The sequence below is a fragment of the Lissotriton helveticus genome, chromosome 1_1 (genome assembly GCF_964261635.1).
Source record: "Lissotriton helveticus chromosome 1_1, aLisHel1.1, whole genome shotgun sequence".
Taxonomy (NCBI): Eukaryota; Metazoa; Chordata; class Amphibia; order Caudata; family Salamandridae; genus Lissotriton; species Lissotriton helveticus.
Genome location: NC_136057.1, coordinates 1,557,013,213 through 1,557,034,714, shown reverse-complemented (window position 1 = coordinate 1,557,034,714; position 21,502 = coordinate 1,557,013,213).

Sequence of the window (21,502 nt, the reverse complement as noted above, 5' to 3'; positions counted from 1 at the left end):
AAGTGTACTGGGGATTCTCAGACGTGAGTCCCAGGCACTCCACACCACTGGAATCAAGCTAGCCGGGCTGATGAGAGGTGTTACCTCGAAACAGGGCCGGTCCTCGGATGCTTGTTTCCGTTCTGGGAAGGACATGGCTTTTGTAGTTCGGACTGGACTGTTCCCATGGGGCACAGGGTCAGCGCTGATTTGCATATCGCCATTGTCTAACCCAGGGTGGTGTGGAGTGGAAAAACGATGGATTTGGGCCCAGATCTTTGGACTGGGGTGAATGTGTGACATTGATCCACATTCTGTCCATCATTGTTGTGTTTGCAATTACCGCTCTAAGTGTACTGGGGATGCTCAGACGTGAGTCCCAGGCACTCCACACCACTGGAATCAAGCTAGCCGGGCTGATGAGAGGTGTTACCTCGAAACCGGGCCGGTCCTCGGATGCTTGTTTCTGTTCTGGGAAGGACATGGCTTTTGTAGTTCGGACTGGACTGTTCCCATGGGGCACAGGGTCAGCGCTGATTTGCATATCGCCATTGTCTAACCCAGGGTGGTGTGGAGTGGAAAAACAATGGATTTGGGCCCAGATCTTTGGACTGGGGTGAATGTGTGACATTGATCCACATTCTGTCCATCATTGTTGTGTTTGCAATTACCGCCCAAATAAACACTGGCAGGGTGTCTGCCCAGCATAGGCAGAGACGTACAGTCCAACCAGGCACTGCCACGGAATATGACCCATACACATACCTAAAGAGTGCTCCCACCTGTGTACGGCACGGGCAGAGAAGGGCAGTGCCCCCCCCATCAGCATATGGACATAAGCAAAAACAGGCGGGCTGTGCCAACCAAACACTACTAGGGCATCGTCCTCAGTGATGAGGGCACCCAATAAACCAGGAAGCTGCCAGTCAGCTTGTGAAGTACTGGCAAAGACAGCAAATACAACAACGGATTTGCCTGCCTGCTTCCACCGATGCATCACACACAGCCACACTTCTTGGTGATCACAGCTTCCCTGCACCTGTGCAGATTCTTTTTTCGTGCGTTATCATCGCTAGCGATGTATATGTCATTGCGCTGTTGTTCCATGTATCCCGAAAGCATGCGTTGTAAAGCCGGCCGCGATGTAAAAGTCGCGTTGCGATTGCACCGCGAAGCAATGCATTCGTTGTAACCGGTGTTTCCCAGCCGAGGGGTATGGTCATTCGTGCCGGCCTGTGTACAACCAGCCAGGGCTCTGCGCAATCCCCAGGGCCCCACAATAGTTAGCCCAGACTCCATCGACCCAGTGCCCGATCCTGTCCCTCGTTGCGTCCACCGGAACCCCCATGTGGCCCGATCTGACTGCTGGGATGAAACAATGGTGGAGGGGGAAAGGAGAATGAAGAGCACTCACCAGGCTGCAGATGGAATCCTCCCGGCCACACGGATGCTGTCTCTGCTGTTGCACACGCTCCGAGCCTGCTGTCAGGAGATGAAATGACCCTCGGCCAGCCCTTCCTCGCAAGGAGTACTTTGGTGCTACTGGGTCCATCCTTCACTGCTCAGGCTGCCGCCCAGGAGGCTCCGCCTCAGCTTTATCCGCCAGGCCACCAAATCTGCACGCCACTGCTGTCACTTCACGCTCTCCTGCACCCGCCACGTCTTTGAGTCGCAATTGCCACAGCCCAAAACCACCACTGCACCGGGAGTCTTTTTAGCAACAATATATCCAACAAACCTGGATACATTCAGGAACTTTGGCGCGGGTTGAGTGGAGATCACCTAACATGCGTCCACCATGATGGATCGCTACACCATGCCCCCGAGTCCATTCTTGGTTTGTTTTGTCATGGGCTTTGCAAAACCTTCTGGGGGAAGCTGCTGGGCGAGCATCAATCTGAAAAAACACACTGACTAAAGGCAAAAAAGATTTTTTTTCCTCAAAAAGCACACACTACTGCATTAGTTTGTGGCACTGATGGGAACTACTTTGTGTATGGCTGTGATCCTAATGAAAGTGCAGCATACCATAATTAAAAGTGAAGTCAGCCAATAGCCGCAACGGGCTGACACAATGCCCCTGGATGCATGCTCCAGCGGGTTGGAGAAAATATGAATGAAATAACTACAAGTTAATGGATAAGGTGCGTGGATGGAATTCCCAGTAAGTGACGGTAATACACATCATGTTAGTAAAATCAAAAGGTCTTGATTAAGGCAGACCTAAAAAAAAAGCCAATCGTTCTGTACGGGGATGCTTCCAAGTGAAGCAGCTAAGCACATTATAAATCCATCAATCAGTCAATCAACTGGCTTCCAGCCTTTTGCCTTTGAGAAAGAAAATAAATAAGTGGGAAAGAATGAAACTAAGAGGAAAATAAATAAAGAGGGAAGAACGGAAATAAAGGAAGAAGAAAGTAATACAGAAGGAAGGAAATAAAGAGGCAAGAAAGAGAGGACTGAAATAAAATAGATTGAAATAAGGAAATAAAGAAGCCATGAAATAGAGGGAAAGAAGAAATGAAGTAAATAAAGAGGGTGAGAGGGAACGTAGGAAATTAAGAGGAAAGAGGGAAGCAAGGAAGAAAATAAAGAGAAAAAGAAGGAGGGACGGAAGGAAGAAAAAAATAGAGAGTGAAAGAAGGGATGAAATAAAGAAAGTAGGAAGGAAATAAAGAAGGAATGAAATATAAGGAAAGAGTAACAGAACAAGATAAAGAAGAAAGGAAATAAAGAGGGAACAAAGGAAGGAAAGAGAGAAGAAGGAAAAGGTAGGAGGGAACAAAAGAAGGAAGGATATAAAAGGGAAGGAAGGCAACAAGGAGGGAGGGGAGAAATTAAAGAAGAACAGAATGACCAAATGAAGGAAGAAAATAAAGAGAGGAAGGAAGGAAAGAAGGAATGAACTTAAGAGGGAAAGAAGGAAGGAATGAAAGAAAGAGCAAAGCAAGGAAAGAAGAAATGGTGAAGGGAAAGAGGGACGGAAGGGAAAGAAGCAAAGATGGAAAGAAAGAAGGAATTTTTTTTTTAAATGTGTTATGAGTGCTGCAAATTAAACAAGTTAAAGGCTGGTGTTCTTCCTGGGCAAAGTAAAAAGAGAGGCTACACTCCAACAGGCCAAATGTTATCATGCAGACATCCTGATACTTCAGGAGATGCACATTATGGGAACCAAAGCGTTGTATATCCTCAGATATGGCTATATTCTAGTGTTCCACACTGGCTTTACCAGGACCGTCTCATGGGGTTGTGATTCTAATCCATAGTACGGTCCCATACAAACAGACTAAGGCATGAATAGACACCCAGGGAAGATACGTATGTATTAGGAACAGGTGGTATTGGGCTGTGTATATGCCCTTGCCGCTGTCGTGGGCACTAGTTGAGCGCCATTCAACCCTATGTGTGGATATATTGAAAGGGTTGGCAATAGTAGGGGGTGAAGAAAAGAAAACCTTCTAATGGGTTCACTGATGGGGTGCCGCTCGAGTGTCAAGCCTTGTCACTAACTTTGTCCCTGGTGCCTGTAGCTCGCTACTGGAGTAGCTGGGAGCCATCGTCTCATCTGGGGGCATTTGCTGCTGAATCCGGCCGCAGTGGAGGTGTGAGGCGCGGCGAGCGGGACTGCGAGGTCCAGCATTCTCTGCAACACCGCCAGCTGGTTCCTCTTCCCGCCGCGCCGCGCCCCCTCCCAGTGCCACGCCCCCCTGCCTGGAGAGCTTATTACCTCTCGCGGCCCCCGCTCCGCGGGAGCCGCTCGAGTGTCAAGCCTTGTCACTAACTTTGTCCCTGGTGCCTGTAGCTCGCTACTGGAGTTGCTGGGAGCCATCGTCTCATCTGGGGGCATTTGCTGCTGAATCCGGCCGCAGTGGAGGTGTGAGGCGCGGCGAGCGGGACTGCGAGGTCCAGCCTTCTCTGTAACACCGCCAGCTGGTTCCTCTTCCCGCCGCGCCGCGCCCCCTCCCAGTGCCACGCCCCCCTGCCTGGAGAGCTTATTACCTCTCGCGCCCCCCGCTCCGCGGGTGCCGCTCGAGTGTCAAGCCTTGTCACTAACTTTGTCCCTGGTGCCTGTAGCTCGCTACTGGAGTAGCTGGGAGCCATCGTCTCATCTGGGGGCATTTGCTGCTGAATCCGGCCGCAGTGGAGGTGTGAGGCGCGGCGAGCGGGACTGCGAGGTCCAGCATTCTCTGCAACACCGCCAGCTGGTTCCTCTTCCCGCCGCGCCGCGCCCCCTCCCAGTGCCACGCCCCCCTGCCTGGAGAGCTTATTACCTCTCGCGGCCCCCGCTCCGCGGGCGCCGCTCGAGTGTCAAGCCTTGTCACTAACTTTGTCCCTGGTGCCTGTAGCTCGCTACTGGAGTAGCTGGGAGCCATCGTCTCATCTGGGGGCATTTGCTGCTGAATCCGGCCGCAGTGGAGGTGTGAGGCGCGGCGAGCGGGACTGCGAGGTCCAGCATTCTCTGCAACACCGCCAGCTGGTTCCTCTTCCCGCCGCGCCGCGCCCCCTCCCAGTGCCACGCCCCCCTGCCTGGAGAGCTTATTACCTCTCGCGGCCCCCGCTCCGCGGGTGCCGCTCGAGTGTCAAGCCTTGTCACTAACTTTGTCCCTGGTGCCTGTAGCTCGCTACTGGAGTAGCTGGGAGCCATCGTCTCATCTGGGGGCATTTGCTGCTGAATCCGGCCGCATTGGAGGTGTGAGGCGCGGCGAGCGGGACTGCGAGGTCCAGCATTCTCTGCAACACCGCCAGCTGGTTCCTCTTCCCGCCGCGCCGCGCCCCCTCCCAGTGCCACGCCCCCCAGCTATACCTAGGAGCACTTGGGCACGCGCATCGCGGGACGCGCGCGGGGCGATCCCCGGGGCGAAGACCGGGCAAAGAGCGGGCCGTTCTAGGCCGTTAGAGGCCGGCTGAGACCGGACCGGGCCACCCCTCTAACGCTCCCCGCTCTTTTGCCCCCTTTTAAGCTATCCCACAATGGCGACCAGATCTTTACGGAGTAAGTCTGCCCAACAAGGCTTAAGTACTCTGGAAATTTTTTTCCCAAAGGCGAGTTCTCAAATCAGCAATTGCCACTCATCTACAGACTCTCACCTCCTGATGGGTCCCGAAAGCGTGTTTTTGGACCATGGGGAAACTATCTCAACAGACGCTAGTACACCCATTCCTCTGGACGCCACCCATATGTCACTATTGGACAGCATTGATCAGACTATTGAGTCGGTCCTTCAGCAGCTAAGAACTCCCCTAACACAGAGGGATAGGAATTCCTCCCGCCCATCGGGGACTTCCGACCATTCTGCCATGCCGGATAATATGGGAATAGACACGCTCGAAGCGGGACAGGCTATCCGGCTTATAGAGCCTGCAGATAGCGGGGTGGAACAACCTCCAAAAAGGAAAAGATCCAGGGAAATAAAGAAGGCAAAAAGGGCAAAACTTGACATAGCTGAATCAACCCACGAAGAAGGCACAGATATTTCGCTTTCCCCTGAGCTTATCCTATCAGGGTCTAGGCCGGATCTCGGGGGCTCTCCAGCTCCTGTGTCACTACCATTGCCGGCGGGCCCATTTATTTTTGGTGGGGCAATTTCTAACAGTGCGGATGCAATAATCAATTCACTTACAGTCATTATTAAAAATCCGCTAAACCCCCATCTTAGTTAGATTGGATGCCATAGAGAGTCGACTCCAGTCCTTGGGAACCAACCATACTGGGAAAAGCCCTGGGTCAGCTACAAATGTTTCTATAGCTATTGGGGATCCACCTGGGAATAGACCATTGTCTCCTGTAATGTCCCAGGTCTCTAATAGGGTATCGCTGAGCACAAACGGTGCGTCTGTTTCCCAGACGCGCCCTTTGTTACCTTCAGCACCTAGGCCCCCTGTTCCGGCTCCCAGGAGATCCAAGCCACCCCCTGCGCCGCAATCGGGGGGGGGTAGTGGGTTCCATCAATGGCCCAACTGGTGGTATCGCTCCCCCCCCTGATAGGCGCAGGGTGGTCAATCTGCCCCCAGAAGCAGTTCCTTACACGGCAATTATGGTGGGAGTTCCCGAGTTAACTGGTGGTATAAGGGAGACCCAAGATTCTCTACGTAACAAAGTTATAAGCTGGCTTAGCATCAATAGGCCGCTGCCCCCAAACCTCAAAGGTGAGGTTTTGATGGTAAGGAGGATTTCATGGATTGGCCCTACTATAAAGAATAGGGTAGGGGATTGTATTATTCTAAGCTTCAAAAGCCCACACGTCGCAAATTACATCTGCAACTGGCTTGTAAGGCCTGACAAGTCCAATATTGAACTAGTACCCCTCTCATATTTCTATCCCAGTGATGGTAATACGGTGGTAGGGAGCGAGAAGGGGTGGACTAGAGTAGGCTTTGCTGTAGATGGCTCGCGTTACAGACCAAGACATCACTTACCACCTGCCCAGGCCAATTTTATACATCATAACAGATTTTCCTGTTTGGATCAGGTCGATTGACCACAAGCCAGGGGAATTTCTTCTGGTCCTGGGAAGATGGTGGGTGAGGTGCAAAGTCTCGTGGGACCGGGTACAGCCCCTGTGACTGAACTCACCCGGCAGGATACCGCCAAAGAGCGAATGGTTGACACGGCTGATAGTTTGGGTCTATTGGGACCCTTACCTGACATCGGGTCTGTCCACATTCTGCAACCTGGGGCGGCGGAGATGGTCGGGCCTCCTGCCATCGCGGTTTGCAGCATTGGTCTCCCAGACATTAATCTACTCATGCCCACTGCGCAACCTCCTATTGGAGGCCAGGGTGGCCTACCACTTGACCCTGGGTTGAGAATTCTTTCCTGGAATGTGGCAGGAATTGCAAACAAGGAGGGTTCACCGGAGTGGGACCAGCTAGTAGGTGGCAGTGATATCCTCCTTCTCCAGGAAACATGGGCGAGGGACACCCAGTCTAGGAGAGGGTTTGAAATATTTGAAATCCCCGCCAAATGGAGTGGGAGGGGGAGGCCATCGGGTGGCTTGGCAATCTGGATTGCGAGTCATACTGGGTGTCAGGCGGAACAGGTTCACACGTTTTCGCAGGACATTCAGTGTGTTCGACTCACATGGCCTGGCACACCACCGTGGGCCATTGTTAATGTCTACTCGCGACCAGTAGCCACGCCAAATGAATCACCAACCCTAAACGACCTGACCTCCTTTCTGGGCCAACTTCCGGGAGATCTCAAGGTGGTGCTTGGAGGAGACTTCAATTGCCACTTTGAACCTCTGGAAGGGTTACTGGATGGTGCCCTTACGGCCGAGGATGATTACTGGGGAGTCCCACCCTCGTCTTCTCCTCACCCCAAAGCCTGGTCCCCTCTAGCACTACAACTCATGTCCCTTACCTTGAATTGCGCACTGAGGGTTGTAATGGTCGTACTCCTTCTGATACCCCCTCAGTGTGCACTTTCAACAGAAGGGGCCATGAGTCGAGGCTAGATTACATCATGGTGGACATTACACTCTGGCCAAAAGTCCTTGACTTTAGGGTGATAAATAGGGCAGATAGTGATCATAATGCCCTTTGTTTAAACATCCAGTGCCCTCTGCCGTCGGCGGGCGTATCCTCAGCAGAGCGAGGGGAAGATATGGGGGAATTGCTCCTCACAACAAATAGGCGCCGGGTTAAGTGGGGAAAGCTGGTGAGTTCAGAAGAGGCCATTAGCAAGTTATATGAGCTGGCACTTCCAAGGTTCATGGAGGTTGACGCACTTCTGGACGAACCAAGGATCCCAGAATATAATGAAAAACTGGGTAATATACATCAGGATCTAGTGAGGGATTTGGCTGAGGTATTTCACCCGGTGGTGCCAACTCGGAAGAAAAAGACCCATGTTCCCACCTGGTACACCCCCTCTTGTAGGGCAGCAAAATCTGATCTTATTGCTGCAATAAAAGAGGGGTCCAATAAGGCCAAGGTACGTGACCTTAGGAAATACTACAAATCAGTGATGGCGACCGCCAGGACCGAGTGGGACTGGAATCACTGGCAGGATCTCCATGATGCCCTAAAAGTTAGGGACTCCCAGAAATTTTGGGCCCTTGTAAATAATGGGATAGGGGAACTCAATAAAGCAATCGAACCTAATATTGCCCCTGCGGTTTGGGAGGCTTATTTTGGGGTACTTTATCAGGACACTGATTCCTGCCCTGATACAGCTCCCCAAGCGCCCCTGGGCTCCCAGGTTTTTGGCATGGAATTATCCCTGGGGGAAGTGTAAGTTGCCCTGGAGCATTTACCATCGGGGAAGGCGCCAGGTCTGGATAGGTTACCCGGGGATCTTTTCAGGCACCACCCGGACATCTGGGGTCCATACCTTCTCATCCTTTTTAATGCCATTCTAGGAGGTATGGCGATCCCCGGGTCATGGCTGGGGGCAGAGATTGTACCAATCCACAAGAAGGGATCTACCCTGCTCCCCGCCAACTACAGGCCTATTAGCCTAATAGATGTGCCCCAAAAGCTCTTTGCGCGCCTCATTCTAAACCAGCTCATAGACTGGGTGGAGGACAATGACATCATGAGCCCCCTTCAGGCTGGCTTCAGGAAGAACACGTCGACCATGGACCAAATTTTTCGCCTCCTTCTCCTATATTGGAAGACGGTCACGCTAGAGGGAGGTCGATTGTACATGGTCTTCGTGGACCTGAGGTCAGCCTTTGACCTAGTCCCCAGAGGGAAGCTTTGGGAGGTGCTGCATAAGCTAGGAGTCCCCCCCCCACCTTCTTAGTATTATCATCAGGTTGCATGAGAACAACTTTGCACAAGTAAGGTGTGGGAGGGACGGAAAGCTCTCAGGCAAATTCCCGGTCCGTCGAGGCGTCAGACAGGGCTGTGTCCTGGCCCCGACCCTGTTTTGTCTGTACATCAACAGCGTCATTCAACATCTTGACGCTGTTAAAGACAATGATGCCCCGCTTCTGGCAGGCAGGAGGGTCCCGGCAATTATGTTTGCTGACGATACCCTCCTGCTTTCCAAATCCCCCATGGGGATCCAGAGGATTGTGGATGGTTTTGCCCTTTTTTGTCGCCAACATGGGTTGGAGGTGAACACGGGAAAAACTAAGTTCATGATCTTCAACCCCCCCACCAAAACTAGACCCAATCCTAAACTGGGGGAAACTACTCTTGAAAGGGTCTCGACCTTTATATATTTGGGGGTATCACTTCAAGAAAACTTATCATGGAACTCTCAGGTAGCGAGATCTAGGTTGAAACTCTCCCAGCTATCGGGCGCACTCCTTAAGGTGGCTAACAGGTCCACCTTTAAGCCTGTAAGCCCGGCCCTGGAAACATATAGGTCCCAAGCGAAGGCAGCAGCCACTTATGGTAGTGAGCTATGGGGACATAAAGCAGGGAAGGTTATGGCAGGGGTGGAAAATTGTTTCTTGAGACGCCTACTTGCTCTCCCGCAAGGTACGCCACTCCTCCCTTTAAGATTCGACTTGGGCCTTCCCTCTATTGCTGAGGATCTCCTGTCGAAGCCTGTGAAGTTCTGGCATCGGATATGGACCACCGAGGAACTGTATCATTATAGACAGGACCTCATTCATGTCATGAGGTTGAATGCCAACTGCAAAATTCCCTGGTTGGCATTTATCAAGTCGGAACTGTTTAGCTTGAATTTGCCAGACTTGTGGGACGACCCTGCTCAGGGCTGCCAAAGGATTTCGCGCAAAACCCTTGCCCAGCTGTATAAGAACAAATACCTTGCTGACATGGTTAATGCTCATGATAGTGGCACTTTGACGGGTCGTTTTTTGGAATCCAAAAATTCTTATGTGTTTGAACCTTTTATGGATTTTATCTTTCCTCTCTTGGCGAGGAAACTGTTCCTGCAATGGAGGTTTGGCACACTCCCTACCAAAGTATTCACCTATAAATGGTCTGCAGGGGGCGACAAACTTTGTCCATGCTGTAAGGCCCATGACGAGGATGATCTGCACATAATGTTTTGCTGCCACGCTTACCGGAGCCCGAGGAGGCGCTGGATAGCACCCTTGTGTCGGAACTTGGGCTTTAGGAAGTTCCCACAGGCCTACAGGGTCATGAAAACCAACACTCTGGGCCATATTGTGTTTGCGGTTTCTAAATTTTTAATGGCAGAATGGATAATAAGGAAGAAAATGTCCGCCTGACTTATATTACCTCGTATCTCGTACCATATGCAGGTCCAGCAGGATCTTTTATTGTAAATATTGTGTTTTAAATGTATGTACTGTTTTTTATTGTATCTTTTATGGCCCTTGTGGCCGAAATAAAGAATTTTTGGAATTGGAATTGGTTCACTGATACACCTGGTCCTTTATACCAACAAAGAAGATATTGGCACAATAGCTGTAATATAAAAACAACGCATTTATTAACCTCACATGAGGGAGATTGCGACACACAGTACCCTCAGGCCACTGTAGGAGGCATTCTGAGGAGTACAGAGAAAAGGGGCCTTATATATGCATAGGTTAGAAGGTCAGAATAAAACCAAGAGGAAGTCCTGGCACATACAAGCATAAAATTGACTAATATAGGTATACAAAATTTGCTTGCTCAACAAAGTGGGAGGAGAGACCTTTCTCCTTACATCAGCAAGAATAGCCTGACAGTTATAACATAAGAGCAGATGCATTCTGACAGCTAGGCCTTTCTGAGCATGTGCAAGGCTCTGGAAGAGGGAGAAAGCACATGGCGAGCACATGGCTATCTAAAATGGCTGCCAAATACAAAATGGCTTTCAGCTCATACTAACAGCGATTCCTGCAATATTTAACAGGGAGACTGGAATGACGTGATATACATGGCCAAAGATAGATGGAGAGCAGGGGGATACTTTAATGCTCATTAAGCTACCAAACTGAACTCCCTGGTGACGGGGTAGGGCTGGGCGGATCCATGGCGGCTGCTACATGGTGAGGAGCAGGGGTACACTTATTTCTCGATAACGCATGTTTCATACTCCCGCCTTGATTATATATTCGTACCATCAGGTGGCACCAGTAGAGTGAGGGCCGTTGATATCCTCCCAAGAGGTTTGTCAGATCACTCCCCAGTCGTCCTTATGATACAATTGGGTCCTGAGAAACAGCACTTTCGTTGGTGCCCCTCCCCCTGGCATCTGCAAGATGAGAAATATTGGGAGCACATAGAGCAGGCAATTGAGCAATGCTTGGATATGAATGTGGAGTCGGTAGCAGAGGCTGAAATCCTGAGAGAATCCATGAAGCCAACCATACAGGGAGTAGACATTTCATTCTGCATAGCAGCACGTTAAACCCGGCAGGAATCGCTTCTGAGATCGGAGGCCCATATAATGGAACTTGAGTGGAGCAGTAGGAGGGAGGGAGGGAGTCTGGTGCACTGACAGCTAATATTGTTGCAGCAGACTCATGCCAATATTTTGTTGGATGAGGCCCTTCTAGCATGGCTAGCATCCTGCAACAGAATTTGCCAATGGGGTGACAAGTCCAGTAAACTACTCCATAGAATGTGTCAGGGGGCTTTGCACCCCCAGGTTCTTCCCAGTATACCAGGCCTCAATGGAAGGATTCTCAGTGACCGCTACCTATTAGCAGAGAGCTTCGCAAGTTACTTTGCAGAGCTGTACACCCCTAAGGAACATCACAGGAAGGCATGATACACCGCTTTATAGATGACTTACCACCCTGGGCCCTCTCAGACTAGGCATGGACAGATCTAGACCTCCCGCTCACAGAGGAGGAACTTTTCACAGCGCTGGGGGATTTGAACTCTGCAAAGGCACTGGGTCATAATGGATTCCCATGCACATTTTTAAAGAAATACTTTGAGGCGCAGCAGCCCTGCAAAGCATATTGCAGCCTTAATGCCACTGCAACACCACCAGGGATCTCTGATCCCTGGTGGTTGTGATGGTCCCAGAGTGACTGACTGTCCTGGTCATAATTGGGCAGTCAGAAGACCGCAACTGATGCTTTCCCGTGAATCTGGGGTTCCATGGACCACCAGTCTTGTAATGACCACCTGAAGTAAGTGGTTTGCTCATAAAGTAATAAAAGCAGTATAATTATACAGAAAAAACATTTCAAAGGTCATTGTAATACATTTACTGGAGTTGCAATACCATTGCGACCCATGCCTTTAACAATTTCCAGAGTCACAAGAGGGTCGCGACCCCGGCATAGTTTTTGCAGTAAAAAAATAAGTATAAATAGTGGTGGCAGTAATAATACACATTTAGCGACACTGTAAATGTTTTGTTTAAGGTAAGAGGTGAACTAATAAGGTAGTAAAAGTAGTATACATATAGAGAAAAACATTTTAAAGGTTGTTTAAAAACATTTTGCAGATTCATGACGTCGCTGCGACATGAGCGCGACAGTGCTGCAAATCCCAGGTGACAAAGAAACAAATGGGCTCTCTAGGTTAAACTTCTTGCGACCATTAATAGAGCACAGTCCCACCCCTTTTCTCCATCTTTTTCATGTGGCTGTCTTTATTCACACCTATGTATTGTTGCAAGGATTTTATTTTATTTTGGTGTTTTGCAATGTAGAAAGATGGCATCTGCTGCACAAGAGAACCCAGAAGAGCATAGCAATTCCTCACAGGAAGTGAGAGCCAAAACAAGAGCATAGTGCAGAGGTTGTTCTCCGTATTACTGGAAGAAATAAAACTGAATACAAGAAAAGTCACATGCACTATTTAAAACAAAACTTTCTCCACAGATTCCGAGAAGTACTTAAGTAAAACATCAAGCATGATGGAACACCTGAGGACCATGCACTCCACCTGTCTCGCATAAGTAGAGAGAGAAAGGGAGAGAAGTCAGCAAGGAACATCTGCTCGAGACTGTGCAAAACTAGGTACCTCATCTGCTCCTGCACTTATTTTGGCTGTTCCAGCAAGTGTCTCTGAGTTTGCAGGCATCACACAGTTTTGCCGTAAGTACAAACCAAATTAAGCATAGAGGAGGAGTCAATCTCTGCTCTTGTTAAATACTATAAGAAGGCATAAATACAACTTAAAAAGACATTTAAAAAGAGAAAAAAGCCATAGTGCTTGTAAGAACCACAAAGTTTGGTTTAGGAAAGAATAATTATATATATGTTTGTAACAGTGTCAACACGTGTCCTGTCTCTTCACGTACCGCTCAGTGTATAGATGAGTGACTGGGTGTGTGAGTGACTGTATGGTGAGTGGGTGCATGTGTGAGTGGCTGTATGTGTGCGTGAGTGGGTGTGTGAATTGCTTTATGAGTGAGTGAGTGGATGTATTAGTGGTGTATCAGTGAATGAGTAGCTGCATAAGTGGTGTATAGATGAGTGAGTCGCAGTGTGATTTTCTGTATGAGTGAAGGAGAGGCTGCATGAGTAGACTTTGAGTGGCTGAGTGGGAATGTCAGTGGATTTATGAGTCAGTGAGTGAGGAAGCATGCAAAGATCATCTCCCTGCTGAAAAAATGACCTTATGGACCTTAAGAATTACTGACATATCAGTCTGCTCTCCTTCCCAGCCAAATGAATTGAGAAGGCCATCAACGTCTAACTCACCGAATTCATTGAAAGAAAGCAAACCCTGGACCTCTCCTAATCAGGCTTCAGAAGGAACCAAAGCATAGAGACTGCACTCCTCGCTGCAACAAACAACATTTCCACTCTCCTCAACTGAGGTACAATCTCAGCCCTCATCCTCCTGGACCTCTATGCGACCTTTGACACTGTCTCCCACCACACCCTCTGCACAAGACTCCACAATGCCAGTATCCACATCACAGCCTTAAAGTGGATCCTCTACTTTCTAACCAGACGAACCCAAAGTGTCAAGGTCCTCAAAACCTATGAAGGTCAGCTGCTCCTCTTTGAGCCCCACACTCTCCAACATCTATATGTCTCCGCATGCAACAATTGTCAGAAACCACAGACTCAACAACGTCTCCTAGAAAGACGACACCCAGCTGATTCTCTCCGTCACTGCTGAACCTACAGCTGCTAAGAGCAACTTTCACAACAGGATGAAGGGAGCTGCTACCTGGATGAAGGACAGCTGGCTCAAACTCCACTCTGACCAAACCAAGTCCTCATCCTGGGAACCCCTTCCTCTGCCTGGGACGACTCCTGGTGGCCAGCACCGCTCGGACCCCTCCCACACTCACTGACCATGCTCACAACCTAGGCATCATCCTAGACTCCTCACTCTCAATGAACCCACTATTCAATGCTGTCTCATCCTCCTGCTTCCACACGCTCCACCTGCTTCAGAACATTTTCAACTGGATCCTCACAGAGTCCACGAGAACTGTCACCCAGGCACTTGTTAGCAGCAAGCTCGACTACAGCAACACATTCTGCGCCGTGCCGCCCAAAAACTTAAAATTAAATTGGAAAGCATTCATAATGCCTCTGCCAGACTTATCCTTGACACCCTCTGCTGCAGCCACATCTCTGATCATCTGAGAGACCTTCACTACATACGTCAACAACTGCCTCTCTTTCTACACACCTATCAGACATCTTCATTCTGCCACTATCCCACAGATCTGCAAGACCTTGGCTGGAGGAAGACCCTTCCCCTACTTTTCTGCGAAGACATGGAAATCTCTACCTCTACATATCAGGCAATCACCTTTACTGTCTCAATTCAGGAAGTACCTCAAGACCTGGTTCTTGAACTGTACTGCAGAAACCCCCCAGCATCTTGAGACCCTAACAGGTGATGAGCTGCACTCAATAGAAACCCTGATTGATTGATTAAGTGTGTGAGTCATGTATGGATGAGTAAATGAATGCAGGAATGGTGTATGGGTGATTGAGTATGTGTGTGAGTGCCTGTATGGATCTGTAAGTGGGTGTGTACGTGTGCCTGTATCGGTGTGTGAATGTCTCTGTAAGTGCCTGTATGGGTTGGTGAATGGGTATGTGAGTCGTTTTATGGGTAACTGGGTGCCTGCATGAGTGTGTATATGAGTGAGTGGGTGTGTGATTGGCTCTATGGATGGGTAAGTGGGTATGTGAGAGATCTATGGGTGGGTGAGTGAGTGATTGTATGGGTGAGTGAGTTGGTGTGTGAATGACAGTATGGCTGAGTGATTGGGTACATGACTGGCATATAAGTAAGTAAGCTGGTGTGTGAGTATCTGTATAAGTGAGTGAGTGACTGTGTGAGTGGTTGTATGAGCAGTCAAGTGACTTGGTGAGTGGCTGTATGGCTTAGTAAGTGGGTGTGTGAGTGGGTGTACTGGTCGGTGATTGGCCCTGTGAGTGTCTATAGGGGTGAGTGAATGGGTGTGTTAGTGCTTGTATGGGTGAATGATTGGGCATGTTAGCAGTCACATGAAAGTGTGACTGTGTGTGTCAGTGATTGCATGGGTGAGTGAGTGTGTGTGTTAGTAGCTCTATAGCTCTATAAGTGAGTCAGAGGATATGTGAGTGGCTATATGAATGAGTGAGTAGATGTGAGAGTAGGTGCATAGGCGAGTGAGTGGGTGTATAAGTAGTTGCATAGGTGAGTGTTTGGGTGTGTCTGTGGTTACATGGGAATATGACTGGGTGTGTCAGTTGCTGTATTAGTAAGTGGCTGAATATATGAGTGGCTGTTTGGGTGAGTGAGTAATTCTGGCAGTGACTCTATAGGTGATGGAATGCATGTGGTACTACCTGTATTGGTAAGTGAGTCAGTGTGCCACTGGACATATGAGTGAGTGAGTGTGTGACTAGATTATAGGTATAAGAAAGTGTCTTAGTGGCTGTTTGGGTACCTAGGTGGGTACATGAGTGCTACATGGGTAAGTTAGTGAGTGTCTGAAAGGTGTATTGGTGAGTGAGTGGGTGAGTAAGTATCAATATAGATGAGTGAAAGGGTGTGTGAGTGGTGTATGGGTGACTTAGTGGGTACATCAGTGTTGTATAGGAGAGTGAGTACATATATAATTGGTGTATGGGTATGTTAGTGGATAAATGAGAGCCTGTGTGGATGAGTAAATGGGTGTGTTAATGCTGTGTTTATGAGTGAGCAAAAGTGGTTGTATAGGCGAATGAAAGAACCAGTGTGTGAATAGATATGTGAGTAAGTGAGTGAATGAATGATGTATCGGTGTATCAGTATATGTGTGAGTCTGTATATGAGTGAGTGACTGGATGTTGAAATACTTCTATGAGTGAGTTAGCGACTATATCAGTGACTGCATATGTAAGTAGCTGAGTGCATGAGTAGCTGTATGTGTCAAAGTATGAAAGTATGAGTTGTTCAATGAGTTAATAAGTGAGTGTGACTACTTGTCAGAGTTAGTGACAGCGTGTGTCAGTGGCTATATTTGTGAGTGAGTATCCGACTTGCTGTATCAGTGAGTGAGTAAACCTTTCTATAAGTAAGATAAATGGTGCATGAGAGAATGTATGAGTAAGTGAGTGAATGAATGCATTAGTGGTTTGTGAGTAAGTGAATGTGTGAAAGTAGGTGTGTGAGTGCATGTGTTTGTAGCTGTATGGATGAGTGCATGGGCATGTCCGTGCTTACAAGGGATAGTGACTGGTGTGTTAGTGGGTACATAGGTGACAGAGTGGGTGAATGACTGACTGCATATGTGTGTGAGTAGGTGCATGAGGATCTGTGTGAGTGTGTGAGTAGGTGTGGATCAATATCAGAAAGTGGCCATATGTAGTTGTAGATATATGTGTAATTGTCTTGGTCTGTTATTGACTGTGTTGATGAATGAGTGGATATGTGAATGACTGAGTTTATCAGTGTATGTCTCTACATATCAGTGCCTCACTAAGACTCTACCTTGCGGTATAGCTTGACAATGTTAGTTTGTAGAACTACACAAAAAGATGTAATTAGGAAATTACTTTACTCCAATAGATGGTGTCATTCATGTGTTTTAAAACATAAAGAATAAAAATATAAGTTAGTATTACTTTTTGCACAATTCTATGTTAAACCTGCAGTTTTTGCAACGGATAAGTTAATATTTCAAACAAAACAATTGACATTTCCTGTGCTGCAATAGTATTTCACAATCTACTAATAGACTCTCTTTCCTCCCTTTTTTTTTTTTTTACTATTTTCAGGTTTTCACTTGTATACTGTAATCAATATACTGTATAAATATTCATTTTTTAATATTGGAAAAAAAATATTGACAATCATTGTTGAAAAAATGTCCTGTTCATAATTCAGCACCTGTTCTTTTCTTTTTCGAAATGTAATTGTGTTGCTTTCTCTACCATTTGTAAATATAATTGGAATCTGATGGCAGTGAGGATCAGTTCAGTTTGCAATGTAAAGCGGCAATCAATTGCATGGGAGTCTTTTACCATCCCCTCGTGTCAAAAGTAACTTGTGGCAAAGCATATAAAATATGTTGTAAATAAATAAATAATAGAAATATAAATTAGTTTTTAATTCACAAAATTCAGAAACAGAACAGTACACATTGCTTATGCTGTAATGGTACATCACAACATAGTAAAACATTACATTTTAACTTTTTTACTGTTCCCAGCTTTCGTGTTTGTACACCATAAATGATGTACTGTATGAAGTACCATCCATTCACAGTGGAGGAAAAAAAACAATTGCATGGATTTTAAAGGAAAAAAAACTGCACAGTATATCACTTGTTATATCAGTTGTTTTACCTACAGTCACTACACTAATCTAATGAAACCTATTTAAAACATTTATTTTTTGTATTTATATCTGCTACAGTGCTACTAATATATATAAACCACAGTTGATTTTTGGAGAACCTTTGGAAGACATAACTTCTGGTAGGCTGAATGATGTCTTAAAAACTGATTATCCACATAGAACAAATACTGTACCCCACTCTTTTAAAAGTGATTCTCCTTAGAACTTGATAGAGGAAAGAGAATGTAAGAATTTCATAGTTTGAAAGGCAGTTTTGGTTTGAATTTAAGGTTGCTGTCATTGCATTCCCGTCATCTACTTTAATTCTTTAAATAGACAGTATAGTGTCCAGATGTTAACTTAAGTACCTCATGAAAGGTGATAGCCATGGTAACATAAGTTCTTTCAAAAAATGAAATGTGCAAACTTTTGTAGTATGTAATTTCAGTTTCCAATTTAGATCAATCTGCTTTCCAACAGCAGTGGGTCCAACCACCTGAATTTTAATCCGGAGGTTGGACTGAAGGGCTGTCAGCAGTCAGACCTTCACTGATTGCCTGTTGATGTGCGGTTCGACTGCCATCATAATCGGCCCCTTTGTTAATATCCACATAATGTTGCCAGATTCCTTTGCTCTTAGTAGGTACACCCTTTACAAGAATACTAAGTGGTTCAGAAACATCATGGTATACACCAGTAGTTTCAATATCCTATTAAAATCTAAGGGCAGGTAAACAATTCTTCTTTTAAGACCTTTCAAAGCTCAGTTTATGGCAACTTCCCTATCTTTATCCTGAAATCGGGGTATGTATTAAGCAAGAATTGATTCATAAACATTTAGGGCCATATTATCAAGGACGGGCGCCATATTATCAAGGATGGTCGCCGCTTTTGTCAGCAGGAAACTGCCGATAAAGCGGCGATAATGAGCTTGATAATATGCTCTATGAATTCCTATTGAAACCCATATTAGATGTCTTCACATTTAACATGGGCTTCGATAGTAAATCATAGAGCATATTATCAAGCCCATTATCGCCGCTTTATCGGCAGTTTCCTGCCGACAAAAGCGGCGACCATTTTTTGTTTCAGTCTACTACATGGAAATTTGTCTTGGAAACTTCTCAATTTATCAATTGATTCCTGCCAGACACTACAAATACTGCTACAGTTCCATTTGTATACAGGGACCTGTCTACATCTTCCTTGTATCTCTTCAGATATAATTTCCTCAACATTCTTAGGAATTAATTGCTTTTTTGGAATAGGCGTACCATCTGTCACCTCATAACATCAACCAAATGTTTCAACTGCATGCACAAATCTGTTGTCGTGCAAGTAGTTTTCTTTATTAAAGAGAGGTTAAAGGCTGGAAATATGCTTCCACTCACCTCTTGAAAGCTTTATAGAAATTACTCCTACTCATGTCTTTTTTTTGCCCCTTGTCTTCACACACAGCACTGTTTTAACCAGTGTTGTTATCCTGTTCAGTATCAAAATAAATAGCTTCCTCTTCAAAGGCAAATGCTTTATAAACTACAGATTCAATGTGTTGCTTTTGTTTGAAAGCTACTCTTCCCCTTTTACAGTGTGTCATAGTTCATACCAGGTTCTTAATTACTCCACTACGAAACATTCTGATTATGCTTTTCCTAACTTGATTTCCTTTTCTTGTTAAAGTGTCTGTTTTCTGATAACATTTATTACTTTTAATATTACGTAGTTTTTCTCTCTTCTTAGATGTTATAAAACCTTGCTTTTTATCTCCATGGTTTTCCTTGCTTTTCATTTCCATGGTTTTCCTTGCTTTCCATTTTTCCACATACAATTGTAAGAAACATTGTAGTTTTCTTCCCAACATCTTTTTTTCTTTAACTACATTCTGTGCATTTTTTCCCTTTTCTTTCTGTATTTTTAGGAGACACCATCATTTCCTCTGTTTCTATTGCCTTTGTGTTTTATTTGGCATTTTAAGTGTCTATTTTTTAAGTAGAAGTAGAACTCTGAAAATAATAAACAAATGAATACATTTAGCTTTTTATTATATATAATAAAATTACATAATGTAACCATTTAACTTTCTACGTAAACAGATATACTAATCTGACTGTATCACTGTATGCATAATTGACCTGGAGTGTCAGTATTTGAGTACATATCTAAATATGTGAATCAGTTCCTCTGAGGGTGTGTCACTAGATGTATTAGCGACTTTCCTATGATAGGACTGACTGTCCAAGTATCTCTATTGGTTAGTATATGAGTATGTAGATGGCTGTATGGATTGCTTACTGACTATGTTAGTAAGTGGTGGGACATGCAACTCTATATGTAACTGGCTCAGTTACTGTTGGATAGATAAGTGCTATGTGGTTGTGTGAGTGAACATGTAAGTACCTCTGTTGCTGTGTCACTGGGTATGTAGCTATCTGTATGCTTTTGTAAAAGGGTTTATGACTTGCAGTATGAGTGGGAAACTGAATATATAACTTGGCACATGGGGTAAGTGCACATGTAAATTTGTTTGGATCCTAAACGATTGGAAGTAGAAACAACCATAAAAGTAAATCAATAAAAACTCATACCACTATAAAAAACACTAGCAAAAAAAACCCGGTCACATCAGCCAAAATTCCAGTTTATCTAGTACAGAAAAACACAATAACATAATCAGTCTTCTACTACAATTCCTATATACAAATGGTTGATTGTATTTAGACAACAGTCAAAAATTATACATCTAATTAAAAAAGATAAAAACGTAGATATCAATTCTTTAACCATTAGGTTAAGCTTTTCTAATTTTCATAATATTCAGTATAAAAATTTCAATATTGTAACACAAAAAGGCATTGCCCAGTGCCACCAAGTGATTCATTGCCACTTTATAGGATCTAATATTCTGGGCAACATTCATAGGTATCAAATACAATAACACAAGTAACTCAGTGCATCTTAAAGATACATGTATTACCTTTCAAATACATATTCTCTTGCCCTATGGGTTATGTACGGCCTAATATGGGGGTGAATTATATGTAGTAAAAGGCCAGTTAAGACCCAACAAGACATTTTTAATGCCAAGTTTGCATGACAGTAAAACTCTGCACATACATTCTGCAATAGAAGCCCCCATACCTGCTTGGAGAAATACTTCCCTAGATGGGAAACTTTGTTGTATCAGTACTTCATTCATGTGTTTCTTAGTGTATTACTCTCTCTGTAGGTTTGTCACTGGGTGTGTACCTAAATATGTAGCTGGGTACTGGTTCACTTAGTATGTCTATGACTTTGTATGTGTATGTAACTTGTTGTATGGATTTCTCAGCAGCTTTATTAGTGAGTGTAAGTGTATCTAATTGAGTATAGAACTGGCTCAGATACACATCAATATATAAGGGCTGTGTGAGTGTGTGAATGAATGATCCTCTGTTGCTGTCTTTCTAGGTATTTAAGTGGCTCTATGCTTTTGTACATAGGTATATGAATTGCAGTATAGGTAAGAGATGGGATGTATAACTGGGTATATGTGTCTGTAAGTGCACATGTAACCTATTGAAACTTCATACTAAATGTTTTAACATTTAGGTATATTACACCCTACCTTGTGGACTACCTGCAGCCTACTCAAAGGGTGACTTATATATAGTAGAAGAACAGTTTCAGGCTTGCCAAAATAATTTTAAATGCCACGTTGGCTTACAATGAAGTGTGCTCCACAGCAACTACAGTAGCAGGCCGGAGATAGGTTTAAAGGCCAACTTGTCTCCATAGCTCACTTGGGTCCATCCGTATTGCACTACATACCTGAATGACTGTGCCATTTTATCTGTACATGTCTCACTGGTTATCTAAGTAATTGTGCCACTATATGTCTAGTGCAATAAAACCTATATCAATC